The 17,656-nt window shown below is 51.9% G+C and overlaps 1 long non-coding RNA gene across 1 annotated transcript; it reads right to left on the bottom strand.

Moving 5' to 3' along the window:
* Positions 1 to 2: 2 nt before the first annotated feature.
* LOC139360262 (uncharacterized) lies at positions 3 to 17,535 on the bottom strand. The gene is made up of 4 exons (XR_011617542.1): positions 17,447 to 17,535; positions 1,562 to 1,683; positions 1,087 to 1,184; positions 3 to 128 (listed from the first exon to the last, which is right to left on the bottom strand). It is a non-coding gene; the product is annotated as an uncharacterized lncRNA (long non-coding RNA).
* Positions 17,536 to 17,656: the final 121 nt, after the last annotated feature.

The following is a 17,656-nucleotide window of genomic DNA, read 5'->3' as shown; positions in this document are numbered from 1 at the left end:
AAGCTCTCTGTCTTGCACAGGTGACTCTCAGATGAGTCGAGGCGTAGGCAACACGTTGTCTGCAACCTCCCCGAGCTCTAGCGGTTTAGGTATCCGTGTCTCCCATCTGTAGAACTATCACTGAATGCCTGGAATGGACAAAGGAAACTGGGAAGGTCTCCCAGGACCCAAACCTGGCATAGCCCGCGTTTTCCACCCTGAGTCTGCCCCCGCCTACTGGGGTCTCACAGTGCCAAGACCAGGGGTCCTACTTGGGGGAAATTCTCCCCTCTGCTAATGTCTGGCTGTATTGACCGTCACAACTGCAGGGGATCGGGGGAGAAGAGAGTCCTACTGGCGTGGAGTGGGGGGAGGCCAGGGACGCTGTTCAGCACCCTGCAGTGTCCAGGGCGGCCCCCCACAATCAGGAATTGTTTACCCTGAATGTCAACAGTACCAAAGGGGCTGGGCATGGTGGCTCATTCCTGTAATCCCAGGACTTTAGGAGGCCATGGTAGGAGGATCGTTTGAGACCAGGAGTTTGAGACCAGCCTGGGCAACATTGTGAGACCCCCATCTCTACAAAAAAAAAAAAAAAAAGAAAAATTGACCGGGCATGGTGGCTCACGCCTGTAATCCCAACACTTTGGGAGGCCGAGGTGGGTGGATCACGAGGTCAGGAGATCAAGACCATCCTGGCTAACACAGTGAAACCCCATCTCTACTAAAAATACAAAAAATTAGCCGGGTGTGGTGGCAGGCGCCTGTAGTCCCACCTATTCGGGAGGCTGAGGCAGAATGGCATGAACCCAGGACCGGGAGGCAGAGCTTGCAGTGAGCCAAGATCGCACCACTGCACTCCAGCCTGGGCGACAGAGCGAGACACGGTCTCAAAAAAAAAAAAAATACAAAAGGAAAATTAGCCGGGCGTGGTGGTGGGCACCTGTAGTCCCAGCTACTTGGGAGGCTAGGGAGGGAGAATGGCATGAACCAGGGAGGCGGAGCTTGCAGTGAGCCGCGATCATGCCACTGAACTCCAGCCTGGGTGACAGTGCAAGACTCTGCCTCCAAAAAAAAAAAAAATTAGCTGGGCGTGATGGTGCTCACCTGTAATCCCAGCTGCTCAGGAGGCTGAGGTAGGAGAATCTCTTGAACCTGGGAGGCTGAGGTTGCAGTGAGCCGAGATCATGCCACTGCACTCCAGCCTGGGTGACAGTGCAAGAGTCAGTGTAAATATACATATATATGTGTGTGTATATATATGTATATGTGTTTATATGAATATATGTACATATGTGTATATGTATATATGTGTATGTGTATATATGTGTGTATACATGTATACATGTGTGTATATGTGTACATGTGTGTATATGTGTATATATGTATATGTGCATATGTGTATATATGTATATATGTGTATATGTGTATATGTGTGTATATGTATATATGCGTGTATATGTATATATGTGTATATATGTGTATGTGTGTATATATGTGTATATGTGTATATATGCATATATGACAGGATCATATACGTATATATGTATATGAAAAATTAGCTGGCTGTAGTAGCACACACCTGTAGTCCCAGCTATTCGGGAGGCTGAGGCAGGAGGATCACTTGAGCCCGGGAGGTCGAGGCTGCAGTGAGCCATGATCATGCCACTTCTCTCCAGCCTGGGTGACAGAGCAAGACCCTGTCTGGAAAAAAATTTAAAAAAAAATTAAAAAAAAAAAAAACACCCACGATATCACAGTAAAAAGGAGGAGAAACTGTGTGCTGGTATAATTCACAGAGGTTGCTGTAGAGCCCCGGGGCTGCTCTGTGGGTCTCATACCCGAGTTGGATCCTGTGTCTCCTCTGCCTACAGCAGCTTAGGCTTCCTCCCCCACACTTGGGACCAATGCCAAAGTCTTCCTAGTGATGGGCCTGTGCCATCTGCCCACGTGCAATCCATCCATAAGCCATAGGGCTTCTGTCTCCACACTTCCCAGAATCTCCCACTTCTCCCCTTCCCCTGCCTCTACCCTGCTCTGGTCCACCTTTTTTGGTTTTGTGTTGTTTTTGACATGGAGTCTCCCTCTGTCTCCCAGGCTGGAGTACAGTGGTTTGATCTTGGCTCACTGCAGCCTCCACCTCCTGGATTCAAGCGATTCTCCTGCCTCAGCCTCCTGGGACACCGTGCCCAACCTAAATTGGATTTTAGAGGAACAATAGAAATATTTAGTGTAAGTATATCCCATGCAATATTTAGAATATAGTTATGCTTAAAAATCATTCACTGATGGCCAGGCGCAGTGGCTTACATCTATAATACCGGCACTTTGGGAGGCTGAGGCAGGTAGATCACTTAAGGTCAGGAGGTTAAGACCTGCCTGACCAACATGGAGAAAACCCATCTATACAAAAACTACAAAAATTAGCCAGGCATGCTGACATACAGTAAAATTCAAAAGGCCTGGCTTCGCCTGCAAGGCCCTGCATGCCTGAAATGAAACAGTGACTGAGGCTGGGTGTGGTGGCTCACGCCTATAATCCCAGCACTTTGGGAGGCCAAGGTGGGCAGATGTCTTAGGGTCAGGAGTTTGAGACCAGCCTGGCCAACATAGCGAGACCCTGCGTCTATTTTTAAATTTTTTTTTTTTTTTTTTGAGATGGAGTCTAGCTCTGCTGCCCAGGCTGGAATGCAGTGGTACAATCTTGGCTCACTGCAAGCTCCGCCTCCCGGGTTCACGCCATTCTCCTGCCTCAGCCTCCTGAGTAGCTGCGACTACAGGCGCCCGCCACCACGCCTGGCTAGTTTTTTGTATTTTAGTAGAGACAGGGTTTCACCATGTTAGCCAGGATGGTCTCGATCTCCTGACCTCATGATCTGCCCGCCTCGGCCTCCCAAAGTGCTGGGATTACAGGCGTGAGCCACCTCGTCTGGCCAATTTTTCTTAATAATAGTAAAATTAAATTAAATTAAATTTTAAAAAGAGTGGTCCAGGGTTTGTCTTCTTGGGGAAATGGCCCTGAAATACTTCTCCAACCACCTTCCAACAGCAACATACTGGTACCTCCCTCCCTCTTGCTGCAGGGTGTCTGTCAACCCTGCAGCCACGACACATTTGCACTTAAATGGTGGCCCCTGCCACATTCCAGAAGATTCTGGAAGACCCAGCCTCTCCATAGGGTGGAACCAAGACATTTAGTTTATTTATTTATTTATTTATTTATTTATTTAATTTATTTGAGACAGCGTCTCACTTTGTTGCCAGGCTGGAGTGCAGTGGTGCGATCTCGGCTCACTACAACCTCCGCCTCCTGGGTTCAAGCGATTCTCCTGCCTCAGCCTCCCTAATACCTGGAATTACAGATGCCTGTCACCACACCCGGCTAATTTTTGAATTTTTAGTAGAGCTGGGGTTTCACCATGTTGGCCAGGATGGTCTCAAGCTCCTGACCTCCTCATCCACCTGCCTCGGCCTCCTGAAGTGCTGGGATTACAGGCATGAGCCACTGTGCCTGGCCCTTTTTTTTTTTTTTTTTTTTTTTTTTGAGATGGAGTTTCCCTCTTATTGCCCAGGCTGGAGTGCAATGGCATGATCTTGGCTCACCACAACCTCTGCCTCCCAGGTTCAAGGAATTCTCCTGCTTTAGCCTCCTGAGTAGCTGGGATTACAGGCATGTGCCACCACGTACTGCAACCTCCGCCTCCTGGGTTCCAATGATTCTCCTGCCCTAGTCTTCTGAGTAACTGGGATTAGAGGTGGATGCCATCATGCCCGCCTAATTTTTGTATTTTCAGTAGAGATGGAGTTCCACCATGTTGGCCAGGCTGGTCTCAAACTTCTGACCTCAAGTGATCCGCCCGCCTTGGCCTCCCAAAGTGCTGGGATTGCAGGCATAAACCACCACGCCCCACGGGATTAATGTCTCCTTTTCTTTCTTTCTTTCTTTTTTTTTTTTTTGAGATGGAGTCTTGTTCTGTTACCCAGGTTGGAATGCAGTGGCTCAATCTTGGCTAACTGCAACCTCTGCCTCCCTGGTTCAAGCGATTCTCCTGCTCAGCCTCCTGAGTAGCTGGGATTACAGGCACCCGCCACCATGCCCAGCTAATTTTTGTATTTTTAGTAGAGATGGGGTTTCACCATTTCACCATATTGGCCATGCTGGTCTCGAAATCCTGACGTCGTGATCCGTCCGATTCTGCCTCCCAAAGTGCTGGGATTACAGGCATAAGTCACTGCACCCGGCATCTACTTCTTTTTAAAAGTTTCTCGTAGAGATGGGGTCTTTCGATGTTGCCCAGGCTGGTCTTGAACTCATGGGATCCAGCAATCCTCCTGCCTCGGCCTCCCAAAGTATTGTGATTGTAGGCAAGAGCCACTGCATTCAGTCAATTCATTTATATTTCTTCCTCTCAGCCAATGCTAGTGATCATGAGAGCCACAAATGTAATTTTATTTTATTATTTTTTTCTTCAAATAGAGACGGGGGTCTCGCTGTGTTGTCCAGGCTGGTCTTGAACTCCTGACCTCAAGTGATGCTCCCATCTTGGCCTCCCAAAGTGCTGGGATTACAAGTGTGAGCCACCACACCTGGCCACAAATGTAATTTTAAATTTCCTAGGCCGGGGCAGTGGTTCATGCCTGTAATCCCAGCACTTTAGGAGGCAGAGGCAGGCAAATTACCTGAGGTCGGAAGTTCAGGACAGCCTGGCCAACATGGCAAAACCCAGTCTCTACTAAAAATACAAAAATTAGCCAGGTGTGGTGGCGCATGTCTGTAATCCCAGCTACTCGGGAGGCTGAGGCATGAGAATCGCTTGAATCCAGCTTGTGCAACAGAGCGAGACTCTGTCTCAAAAAAAAAAGAAAGTTTGTTGGTTGAATAGTAACAATAGTGATCTAGGTCACATTTATTGGGCCCTTGCTTTAAGCATGACACTGTCTTAAGCCCATTACCTGCATCATCTCATGTAGTCCAGACAGCAACCCCTGAGGAAGATACCACTACCCAGGAACTGAGGATCAGAGAGGTTCATTGATTTGCCTAAGGTCACACAGCAAACTCATTGCAGAGCCAGGACTTGAAACCAGTTCAACCAAATTGGTGATGTGAACCACTGTGGATGCTCACTGCTTGCCTAAACTCTGACAGTTAGGCTGATATGAACGACCCCAGGATGGGAAATGTGTGTATGTATGTAGGTATTTTTAAGATGGAGTCTCACTCTGTCAACCAGGGTGGAGTGCAGTTGTGTGATTTCGGCTCACTGCAACCTCCACCTCCCAGGTTCAAGCAATTCTCCTGACTCGGCCTCCCGAGTGGATGGGATTACAGGTACGTGCCACTACAGCTGGCTAATTTTTGTATTTTTAGTAGAGGCAACGTTTCACCATGTTGGCCTGGCTGGTCCTGAACTCCTGACCTCAAGTGCTCTGCCTGCCTCGGCCTCCCAAAGTGCTGGGCTTATAGGCATGAGCCACCATGCCCGTCGTGAGCCACTGCGCATAACTTTACATTAGGGGTGGATTCCTTCTCTGTGGCGGGGCCATCCTGGGCAGTGAAGGGTGCTGAGCAGCATCCCTGGCCTCCACCCACTCCATACCAGGAGCAACCCCCAGTTGTGACAACCACAAATGTCCCCAGACATCACCCGGTGTGCCCTGGCGGGCAGATTCACCCCTGGTTGAGAGCTACACTGTACAGTATACACTTGGAGGCCTCTGTGGAGTTAATAGATCTGATAGTAAATGCTATGCATGAGAATCCCAGTTCTGATGTTTATTTATTAATTATTATCATTATTTTTTGCTGTGAGATGGGGTCTCGCTCTGTCACCCAGAGTGAAGCGCAGTGGTCCTATCATAGCTCACTTAACCTCAAGCTCCTGGGCTCAATCTACCCACCTCAGCCTCCCAAAGTGCTGGGATTATAAGCATGAGCCATCGCGCCCAGCCTCTGCTGCTTGTTGTTTTGAGACGGAGTCTTGCTGTTGCGGAGGCTGGAGCGCAGTGGCGCAATCTCGGCTCACCGCAACCTCCACCCCTGCCCTGTGTTCAAGCGATTCTCGTGCCTCGGCCTCCCAAGTAGTTGGGGTTACAGGCACCCACCACCACACCTGGCTGAGTTTTGTATTTTCAGTAGAGACAGGGTTTCACCATGTTGTCCAGGTTGGTCTCACACTCCTCTACCTCAGGTGATTCACCCGCCTCAGCCTCCTGAAGTGCTGGGATTACAGGCATCCGCCACTACATCCAGCCAATTTTTGTATTTTTAGTAGAGATGGGGTTTCACTGTGTTGTCCAGGCTGGTCTCACACTCCTGACCTCAGGTGAGTCACCTGCCTCGGCCTCCGGAAGTGCTAGGATTACAGGCGTGAGCCACCACGCCTGGTGTCAGCTGTTTATTTGCTAAATGACTTTGGGCCAGTTACTTGTTTCTGAGCCTCGGTTTCTCCATGTGTAAAAGGGGAATTCATTCCTAGCGCCCTCCTCCGGAAGACACCGGATTAAACCAGCCAATGCATATAAATGGCCTGAACCCAAGTCACCACTCACTCCATAGGCGCCATCATTACCCCAGTGGGACTCTTCTGGAAGATTCTGATCTGCTCTGCAGCACCGCCAGCGGGTCCCTGCCCCCTCCGCGCCAGCTGCCTCCCGCCTCCAGGCCCTAGACTCAGTGGACCACACAGGCGGGCGTTGAGGACACTTCCTGTGCAACAGCGGCGGTACCCGCCACGCCAGGTGGGCCAACGGGAGAATGCAGCTGGGGCCGCCCCACTTCCTGCCCCCGTGGAGGGGCCTCTCATTCTCCCTGGCCCCCACTCCCAAAATAACCCTCCCCCGCCCCGGGAACCAAAGTCACCCACACCAGCTGCAGCCTCCCACTTGGGGGACGTGGGACAGGCAGGGGACTAGCAGCTGCCACCACCACCACGGTGCCTGCCCCGCCAGGAACGTCCACCCCCTGCTGCCACCACCTCCGGCATTCCAATCCCCAAAAGGGGGGGGGTGACCCGGCCTCCCTCATCGTCCGGGAAATATGAACTCCGAGGAAGCCGGGCCGGCGGGGAGGAGGGAACTCCCACCCTGGCCACCTTAGGTGACCAGGGACCTTCCCTGACCCAAACCCCCAGGCCTGAGGTGCCCCCAGTTTTCACCTCGGGTGACTGTGTTGAGGAAAAGGGGCTGGTTGCCAGGACAACAGCCCCCCACCTCCGCCCGGGAACAAAGAGGCAGCCGAGAGAGCCAAGAACGGCCTGTTCTCTCCCCGCCAACGCGGCTGGCACATCCTGGCAGCTGGCACCAGGAGGGCTGTGCCCAGAGCCGCCAGGCCTGGCCACCCTGGACACGGCTTTCCAGGGAGGGGTTGGCTGGGGGGGATGGCTGCGGCCCCAAGGAATGGAGTCGCACGGCCCCATGGGATCTGATTCCCAGACAGCTGCCCCAGGCCTCCGTCCTTCCCGGACATGGACAAGGAATCTGCTTGACTGCCTGCAGGACGCGAGGGAGGCCCAGGAAGTCTTAAATGTCGGCTCAGAGCCGTACGGGCCACCAGGGCCGGAGGGTGCAGGAGACAATGGCCAGGTGGAGGCCTGGCCTGTGGTCCCTCCGGGCAGTCCACGGATGGGCATGTGAACCAGTAGGACACTCCTGGCCTAGAAGAGAGGACAGTGGGTCTCAGAGCTGCTCCCCTCCCCCACACCCGCCACCGCCTCGCAGGGGGCAGCGGGCAGCTGGCGCCATGAGGGCCTGGGGGTGGGGATGGGCCAGGGCCTGCATGTTAAAAGACCCCTGGCTTCCTGCAGCGAGCCCAAATTGCCAGAGACAAAATCCTCTGCCTTCTCACCGTTGGGCCACAGCTGGTCAGGTGTCCACCCGGTCGCAGGAGCCACAGTGTGGCGGGGGGCAACGTGGACAAGGCCTGGCTGAGTTGCCAGGTTAATTACAAGACAGGCAGTTAAATGAATTATTGTTGTTGTTATTATTACTTTTTGTTTTTGTTTTTGTTTTGAGACGGAGTTTCACTTTTGTTGCCCAGGATGGAGTGCAACGGCGCAATCTCGGCTCACTGCAACCTCCACTTCCCGGGTTCAGGCGAGTCTCCTGCCTCAGTTTCCCGAGCACAGAGATTACAGGTGCATGTCACCACGTCCAGCTAATTTTTTTTTTTTTTTTTTTTTTGAGACGGAGTCTCGCTCGGTCGCCCAGGCTGGAATGGTGCAGTGGCGAGATCTCGGCTCACTGCAAGCTCCGCCTCCCAGGTTCACGCCATTCTCCTGCCTCAGCCTCCGGAGTAGCTGGGACTACAGGCGCCTGCCACCACGCCCGGCTAATTTTGTGTATTTTTAGTAGAAACGGGGTTTCACTGTGTTAGCCAGATGGTCTCGATCTCCTGACCTCGTGATCCACCCGCCTCGGCCTCCCAAAGTGCTGGGCTTACAGGCTTGAGCCACTGCGCCCGGCCACGTCCAGCTAATTTTTTGTATTTTTAGTAGAGACGGGGTTTCACCATGTTGGTGAGGCTGGTCTCGAACTCCTGACCTCAGGTGATCCATCCCCGTCCCCTCGGCCTTCCAAAGTGCTGGGATGACAGGTGTGAGCCATCGCGTCCAGCCATTATTGCTATTTTTTGAGACAGAGTCTCCCTCTGTCACCCAGGCTGGAGTGCGGTGGCACGATCTTGGCTGACTGCAACCTCCGCCTCCCAGGTTCAAGGGATTCTCCTGCCTCAGTCTCCCAAGTAGCCAAAATTACAAATGTATGCCACCACGCCCAGCGGCTAATTTTTGTATTTTTAGCAGAGACGGGGTTTCACCTTGTTGGCCAGGCTGGTCTCCAGCTCCTGACCTCAAGTGATCTGCCCACCTCGGCCTCCCAAAATGCTGAGATTACAGGCATGAGCCACTGTGCCTGGCCAAAACGAATTATTATTATTATTATTATTATTATTATTATTATTATTATTTTGAGACAAGGTCTTGCTCTGTCACCCAGGCTGGAGCACAGTGGTGCCATCATAGTTCATGGCAGCCCTGACCTCCTGGGCTCAAGCAATCTTCCTGCCTCTGTCTCCCAAAGCACTGGAATTACAGGTGTGAGCCACTGAACTCCATTAAATGAACATTTTTTAGCATAGGTATGTGTCAAAATATTCACAACATACTTATGCTATAAATTATTCACATGGCCAGGCATGGTGGCTCACCCCTGTAATCCCAGCACTTTGGGAGGCCAAGGTGGAAGGATTACTTGAGCCCAGGAGTTTAAGACCAGCCTGGGCAACATGGTGGGACTCCCACCTGTATGAAAAATACAAAAATTAGCCAGATGTGATGGCATGCACCCATCTTCTCAGCTACTTGGGAGGCTGAGGTAGGAGGATTGCTTAAGTCTGGGATGTTGAGGCTGCATCCTGATTGCACCACTGCACTCCAGCCTGAGCAACAGAGCCAGACCCTGTCTCAAAAGAAAAAAAAAAGGCCGGGCACGGTGGCTCACACCTGTAATCCCAGCACTTTGGGAGGCCTAGGCAGGTGGATCATGAGGTCAAAAGATCCAGACCATCCTGTCTAACACAGTGAAACCCCGTCTCTACTGAAAATACAAAAAAATTAGCCGGGCGTGGTGCTGGGTGCCTGTAGTCCCAGCTATTCAGGAGGCTGAGGCAGGAGAATGGCATGAACCCGGGAGGCAGAGCTTGCAGTGAGCCGAGATCGTGCCACTGCACTCCAGCCTGGGCTCAGTGCGAGACTTCGTCTCAAAAAAAAAAAAAAAAAAAAAAGTGTAGCTGAGATTTGCATTCGACCAGGTGTCCTGTATTTTTATTTGCTAACCCTGCAACCTTAGGACAGGGGTTCTGGAAGAGGCGAACTGAGTTCATCCTCATCCTTATCCCCCAACGTGCTCCTCTGCTGGGTCCCTGCCTCAAGGTTGGCCCTGTCCCCTGAACCCCTAACCCAAGGCCTGTGTCAGCCTCACCTGTCCACTTTCCGTGTGCAGTCTCTCCTCTGCCCGCACCCCCTGCAGACCCTCCACGGACCATCACCTCCCACTGGCCCCCGCAGATTCCCCAGGCCCCTGCCAGTCCCTGCATCTCACAGGCCCCTTCCCCAGAGGCCTGATGAGGGCCCTCCCCTGCTCTGAATCCAACATTGCTGCCCATTGCTCCCAAGACAAAGACCAGGCCCTGGCCAGGCGTGGTGGCTCATGCCTGTAATCCCAGTACCGTGGGAGGTCGAGGTGGGCAGATCACTTGAGGCCAGCAGTTTGAGACCAGCCTGGCCAACGTGGTGAAACCCCGCCTCTACTAAAAATACAAAAATTGACTGGGCATGTTGGCGGGCGCCTATAATTCCAGCTACCCGGGAGGCTAAGGCAGGAGAATTGCTTGAAACCAGGAAGTGAAGGTTGTAGTGAGCTGAGATCACGCCACCGCACTCCAGCTCAGATGACGGAGTGAGACTCTGTCTCAAATAAATAAATAAATAAAACTTAAAAAAATTAGAATATAGAAATGAGCCGGGTGTGGTCACACGCACCTGTAATCCCAGCTACTCAGGAGGCTGAGGCAGGAGAATCCCTTGAACCCAGGAGGCGGGGGCTACAATGACCCAAGATGGCGCCATTGTACTCCAACCTGGGTGACAGAGCTAGACTTCGCCTTAAAAAAAAAATAGGGTCCGGGAGCAGTGGCTCACGCCTGTAATCCCAGCACTTTGGGAGGCTGAGGGGGGCAGATAATAAGGTCAGGAGATCGAGACCAGCCTGGCCAATGAAGAGAAACCCTCTCTCTAATTTTTGTATTTTTAGTAGAGACTGGGATTCACTGTGTTAGCCAGGATGGTCTCAATCTCCTGACCGCGTGATCCGCCTGCCTCAGCCTCCCAAAGTGCTGGGATTGCAGGCGTGAGCCACCACACCTGGCCAATTTTGTATTTTTAATAGAGAGAGGGTTGCTCTTCATTGGCCAGGCTGGTCTCGAACTCCTGACCTCAGGTGATCCACCCTCCTCAGCCTCCCAAAGTGCTGGGATTACAGGCCTGAGCCATCACAGCTGGCCCCAAGTCTTTTTTTTTTTTTGAGACAGAGTCTCGCTCCGTTGCTGAGGCTAGAGTGCAGTGGCATGAGCTTGGCTTGCTGCAACCTCTGACTCCTGGGTTCAAGCAATTCTCCTGTCTCAGCCTCCCGAGTAGCTGGGATTACAGACACGCGCCACCATGCCTGGCTAATTTTTTTTTTTTTTTTTTGAGACGGAGTCTCGCTCTGTCGCCCAGGCTGGAGTGCAGTGGCTGGATCCCAGCTCACTGCAAGCTCCGCCTCCCAGGTTTACGCCATTCTCCTGCCTCAGCCTCCCGAGTAGCTGGGACTACAGGCGCCCGCCGCCTCACCTGGCTAGTTTTTTGTATGTTTTTTAGTAGAGACAGGGTTTCACTGTGTTAGCCAGGATGGTCTCGATCTCCTGACCTTGTGATCCGCCCGTCTCGGCCTCCCAAAGTGCTGGGATTACAGACTTGAGCCACCGCGCCCGGCCTCTTTTGGGTACTTTTAGTAGAGATGGAGTTTCACCATATTGTTCAAGCTGGTCTCGAACTCCTAACCTCAGGTGATCCAAACGCCTCAGCCTCCCAAAGTGCTGGGATTACAGGCGTGAGCCACCGCACCCGGCCAGGTCCCAAAAGTCTTAATACAATCCTGCCATCCCGTGTCTGTCTCCAGGGCTGCCCAGCACAGTGTGGCACACAGCAGGTGCTTAATAATTATTTGTTGAATGACTGCATATTCAGTGAATTGCCGGCCTGGCTCACACTCAATAGGACATGCTTGAAAACGGATGGATGGATGGAGGGAAGGAAGGGTCAGAGGTGAGACAGGGAACACCTGTGCCAGGCAGGGACCCCCCCCCCCCCCCCGCCCATGTGGGGCCAGCAGTGCCACCTTGTGGCAGTATGCTCACCGCCATTCCCCTACTCTCAGAGAGAAAGAACTAGGAGTCCTAGAATTGGGAGGAGGTGGAGAGGGAAGGAAAGAAAAGAAGGAGTAGAAAATGTCAAAAACAAAGACTTTCTGGGCGCAGTGGCTCATGCCTGTAATCCCAGCACTTTGGGAGGCTGAGGCGGGTGGATCACCTGCGGTCAGGAGTTCGAGACCAGCCTGACCCACATGGCAAAACCCTGTCTCTACTGGAAATACAAAAATTAGCCGGGTGTGGTGGCGCATACCTGTAATCCAAGCTACTTGGGAGGCTGAGGCAGGAGAATCGCTTGAACCCGGGAGGCAGAGGTTGCAGTGAGTCGAGATCACGCCACTGCACTCCAGCCTAGGCAACACAGTGAGACTCTGTCTCAAAAAAAATAATAGGGCTGGGCGCGGTGGCTCACGCCTGTAATCCCAGCACTTTGGGAGGCTGAGGTGGGCGGATCACGAGGTCAGGAGATTGAGACCATCCTGGCTAACACGGTGAAACCCCGTCTCTACTAAAAATACAAAAAATTAGCCGGGTGTGGTGGTGCACGCCTGTAGTCCCAGCTACTCGGAGGCTGAGGCAGGAGAATGGTGTGAACCTGGGAGGCGGAGCTTGCAGTGAGCCGAGATCGCGCCACTGCACTCCAGCCTGGGCGACAAAGCAAGACTCTGTCTCAAAAAATAATAATAATAATAATATTAATAATAGGCCGGATGCCGTGGCTCATGTCTATAATCCCGCACTTTGGGAGGCTGAGGCGGGTGGGTCACGAGGTCAGAAGATCGAGACCATCGTGACTAATACGGTGAAACCCCACTTCTGCTAAAAATAAAAAAAAAAAATTAACCAGGTGTGGTCACTGGCTACTCGGGAGGCTGAGGCAGGAGAATGGCATGAACCCGGGAGGTGGAGCTTCCAGTGAGCCGAGATTGCGCCACTGCACTCCAGCCTGGGCGACAGAGCGAGACTCCAACTCAAAAAATAATAACGATAATAAGTAAATAAATAAATAGTGCCAGGCGCGGTGATTCACGCCTATAATCCCAACACTTTGGAAGGCTGAGGCGGGTGGATCTCGAGGTCAAGGAGTTCAAGATCTGCCTGGCCAACATGGTGAAACCCCGCCTCTACTAAAAATTCAAAAAATTACCCGGGCGTTGTGGTGGGTGCCTGTAGTCCCAGCTACTCAGGAGGCTGAGGCAGAGAATTGCGGGAACCTGGAAGGTGGAGCTTGCAGTGAGCCGAGATCGTGCCACTGCACTCCAGCCTGGGCGACAGAGCGAGACTCTGTCTCAAAAATAAATAAATAAATAAAAATTAAAAGAAAATGGGAATCAGGCTGCTGAATAATGTAATGAAATAGCCAAGAAAACAGCAGCTATCTCATTTTCGTTTTTGAGACAGGGTCTTGCTCTGTTACCCAGGCTGGAGTGTAGTGGTGCAATCTTGGCTCACTGCAACCTCCACCCCTCCAGTCTCAAGCGATCCTTCCACCTCAGTCTGTGGAGAAGCTGGGATTACAGGCATGGGTCACCATACCCGGCTAATTTTTTTTTTTTTTAATACTTTAAGTTCTAGGGTATGCACAACGTGCAGGTTTGTTACATATGTATACATGTGCCATGTTGGTGTGCTGCACCCATTAACTCATCATTTACACTAGGTATTAATGCCATCCCTCCCCCTACCCTCCTCCCCACAATAGGCCCTGGTGTGTGATGTTCTCCACCCTGTGTAAAAGTGTTCTCATTGTTCAATTCCCACCTATGAGTGAGAACATGCGGTGTTTGGTTTTCTGTCCTTGTGATAGTTTTCTGAGAATGATGGTTGCCAGCTGCATCCATGTCCCTACAAAGGACATGAACTCATCCTTTTTTATGGCTGCATAGTATTCCATGGTGTATATGTGCCACATTTTCTTAATCTAGTCTGTCATTGATGGACATTTGGGTTAGTTCCAAGCCTTTGCTATTCTGAATAGTGCCGCAATAAACATATGTGTGCATGTATCTTCATAGCAGCATGATTTATAATCCTTTGGGTATATACCCAGTAATGGGATGTCTAGGTCAAATGGTATTTCTAGTTCTAGATCCTTGAGGAATCACCACACTGTCTTCCACAATGGTTGAACTAGTTTACAGTCCCACCGATAGTGTAAAAGTGTTCTTATTTCTCCACATCCTCTCCAGCACTTGTTGTTTCCTGACTTTTTAAAGATCGCCATTCTAACTGGTGTGAGATGGTATCTAATTGTATACCAGGCTAATTTTTGCATTTTTGGTAGAGACAGGATTTCACCATATTGGCCAGGTTGGTCTTGAACTCCTGAGCTCAAGTGATCTGTCCACCTTGGCTTCCCAAAGTGCTGGGATTACAGGAGTGAGCCACCTTGCCCAGCCAACTGTAGCTATTTCTTTCTTTTTTTCTTTTTTGTTTTTTGAGATGGAGTTTCACTCTTGTTGCCCAGGCTGGAGTGCAGTGGTGCATTCTCGGCTCACTGCAACCTCCGCCTCCCGGGTTCAAGTGATTCTCCTGCCTCAGCCTCCCGAGTAGCTGGGCCCACACCCACAGTAGCTATTTCTTACCTCTCACCCTGGGGCTGTGGGAGGCCAGGCGGGGACTTCTCGGCAGATGTTGCCCTCAAGAAGAACCGAAAGCCTGGGAGATGACTGTCTCAAAAAAAAAAAAAAAGACTGGGCATGGTGGCTCATGCCTGTAATCCCAGCACTTTGGGAGGCCGAGGCGGGCAGATCACAAGGTCAGGAGATCGAGACCATCCTAGCCAACATGGTGAAACCCCGTCTCTACTAAAAATACAAAAAAATTAGCCAGGCGTGGTGGCGGGTGCCTGTAGTCCCAGCTACTCGGGAGGCTGAGGCAGGAGAATGGCGTGAACCCGGGAGGTGGAGCTTGCAGTGAGCCGAGATTGCGCCACTGCACTCCAGCCTGGGCGACAGAGTGAGACTCTGTCTCAAAAAAAAAAAAAAAAAAGGGCGTTTGGCAAAATCACCAGGGCTCATCCCCTAGACCAGAGTTATTTTGTTACTCAAGGCCACCAAGAAGCTGAGGGTTACCAGGCAAATCTCCCACTGACCTTGAATCTTGGATGAGTCACTTCCCCTCTCTGAGCCATCCCTGCCCTCCCCTCCTCCCTCCCTCTCACTCACTCTACTCCAGCCACAGGGCCCTCCTCGCTGTTCTAGGTGCCGGGTGCAGTCCTGCCTCAGGGCCTTTGCATGGACTGTGCCTGCTGCCTGGAATGCTGTTCCCCCTAACTGGACATGGTTCCCTCCTGACCTCTCTCTCTTCTCTTCTTGGATGTCACTCAGAAAGGCCTCCTCTGACCTCCCTACAAAAAACTGCAGCCCCATCGGGTGCAGTGGCTCACGCCTGTAATCTAGCACCTTGGGATGCCAGGGCTGGTGGATCACGTGAGGTCAGGAGTTCAAGACCAGCTTGGCCAACATGGTGAAGCCCTGTCTCTACTAAAAAAAATACAAAAATTGGCCAGGCATGGTGGCACAGGCCTGTAATCCCAGCCACTTGGGAGGTCGAGGCACGAGAATTGCTTGAACGTGGGAGGCGGAGGTTGCAGTGAGCCAAGATCGTGCCACTGCACTCCAGTCTGGGTGACAGAGTGAGACTCCGTCTCAAAAACAAAAAACAAGAACAAAAACCCTGCAGCCCCCACATTCGTCTTTTCCTTTGCTGTCCTACCACGTGACCCATTGTAAAGTTCACTCACTTATCTTGTTCCTTGTTCGTCTCTCGCACTGGTTAGTGAGTGTCACGAGGGCTGGAATTCTTATCTGTTTAGCTCACCGCTGTGCCCAGTGCAAGGACTCCATAAATATGGTTGAATGAGTGAATGAGAAGGAAAAAGTCTGTTACAAATGTCAAGGAATGCGGTCTCAGATTCACTTGAGAATCTCACTAACTGCCTGAAGTTACTTAAATTTAAACATTCAGGACAAGTGCAGTGTCTCACACTTGTAATCCCAGCACTTTAGGAGGCCAAGGCAGGTGGATCACTTGAGGCCAGGAGTTTGAGACCAGCCTGGCCAACATGGTGAGTCCTCATCTCTACCAAAAATACAAAAATTAGCCGGGTGTGGTGGCACGCACCTGTAATCCCAGTTACTTGGGAGGCTGAGGCAGGAGAACCGCTTGAACCCGGGAGGTAGAGGTTGTAGTGAGTCGAGATTGCACCATTGCACTCCAGCCTGGGTGACAGAGCAAGACTCTGTCTCAAAAAAAAAAAAAAAAAAAAAAAAAAAAAAAAAAAAAATTTAAACATTCAGCTTCTCACTGTGCATTATCCACATGGTGCTTTTGGCTACAGTGTTGGATGGCACACATTTCTAGAACACTCTTAACATTGCAGAAAGTTCTATTGGACAGTGCTAGCATAGACCCTGTCCTCACCCACCCCCCAGAAAAATGCAGTCACAGACACCCAATTTTTCCCATGTTCTTTCTAAAGCTACCAGAAGCTTCATTCTATTCAAATAATTTAGCAGAAGTGGCAAACCGGTGGCCCCTGGGCTGGACACAGCCCCTGTTGTTCCCTAACAGGCAGGACATGTCTACGGCTTGAACTTCCTGTGGATCTGTGACTCCCCAGGTGGGTCTCCCATAGGACACTGCTCTCCCCTGCCCCTCTAAGCAGAGCATCACTGCCACCTCCTCAGCAGAAATATTCATCTCCTCCTTGGCCCCTAGGGCCATCTGAGATTGAGACCTTGGTTTATAGACCAAGAAGATAAAGAATTTGGGTGGTGGAGAGGGGCGGGGTAAAATCCAGGCGGAGGCAGCTTCAGGAAGAGGTTGATCCAGCAGTCACAGAGCCTGGAACCTGACGGCTGCCTTGCCTCTGGCTGACCCTCTCCAGGCCTCCGTTTCCTCCTCCACAAAACAGGGATGATAAAAAGTCAATATAGTGCTGGGAGGTCTGATGCTGGGCAGGTCGGGCTGGAGGCTGGATGAGTTCCCTGTGGTGGTTCAAGTCGCTCATATAGCTGGGTTGGGCCGGGTGCGGTGGCTCACACCTGTGATCCCAGCACGTTGGGAGGCCCAAGCGGGCAGATCCCTTGAGGTCAGGAGTTCGAGACCAGCCTGGCCAACATGGTGAAACCCCGTCTCTACCAAAAATACAAAAATTAGCCAGGCCTGGTGGCACGTGTCTGTAATCCCAGCTACTCAGGAGGCTAAGGCAGGAGGATCTCTTGAACCCAGGAGGTGGAGGCTGCAGTGAGCCAAGGTCATGCCACTGCACTCCAGCCTTAATGACAGAGCGAGACTGCGTCTCGAAAAAAAAAAAGTGTGTGTATGTGTATATATATGTAGCTGGGTTGCAGCCCATGGTGGAAGGCCTGGCCCCTGACGCGCTGGCGAAGGTCACCCTGCAACTCTCCTGGGGTTCTAGCAGCCTCAGTTTGGCCATAGGGGAAATGGGCGACCTAGGGAATCCCAGCACCCGTGCGGCGCCCCGATCGCACTCACCTCCCAGGGCCAACTTCATAGGGTCCCCAGCTGCGGAGCGGGGGGTCCCGTGACTGGGACAGGCGTGGTCCAGGAGTGCCCCCTCCCCTTCAGGGCGTGTAGTCCTTCCCGTACTTCTTAAGTGACTTGGCGAGGGGCGGGGCCTAGTGGAGGCGGGCTAGGGAGGAGAGGGGCGGGCCTGGCGCGGGCATTCCCTCAACCTGATTGGTT

The sequence above is a fragment of the Macaca nemestrina genome, chromosome 20 (assembly GCF_043159975.1).
Source record: "Macaca nemestrina isolate mMacNem1 chromosome 20, mMacNem.hap1, whole genome shotgun sequence".
NCBI classification, from domain to species: Eukaryota; Metazoa; Chordata; class Mammalia; order Primates; family Cercopithecidae; genus Macaca; species Macaca nemestrina.
Note: the sequence above shows the minus strand (reverse complement) of the source record. Positions and strands in the feature narration are given on the sequence as shown.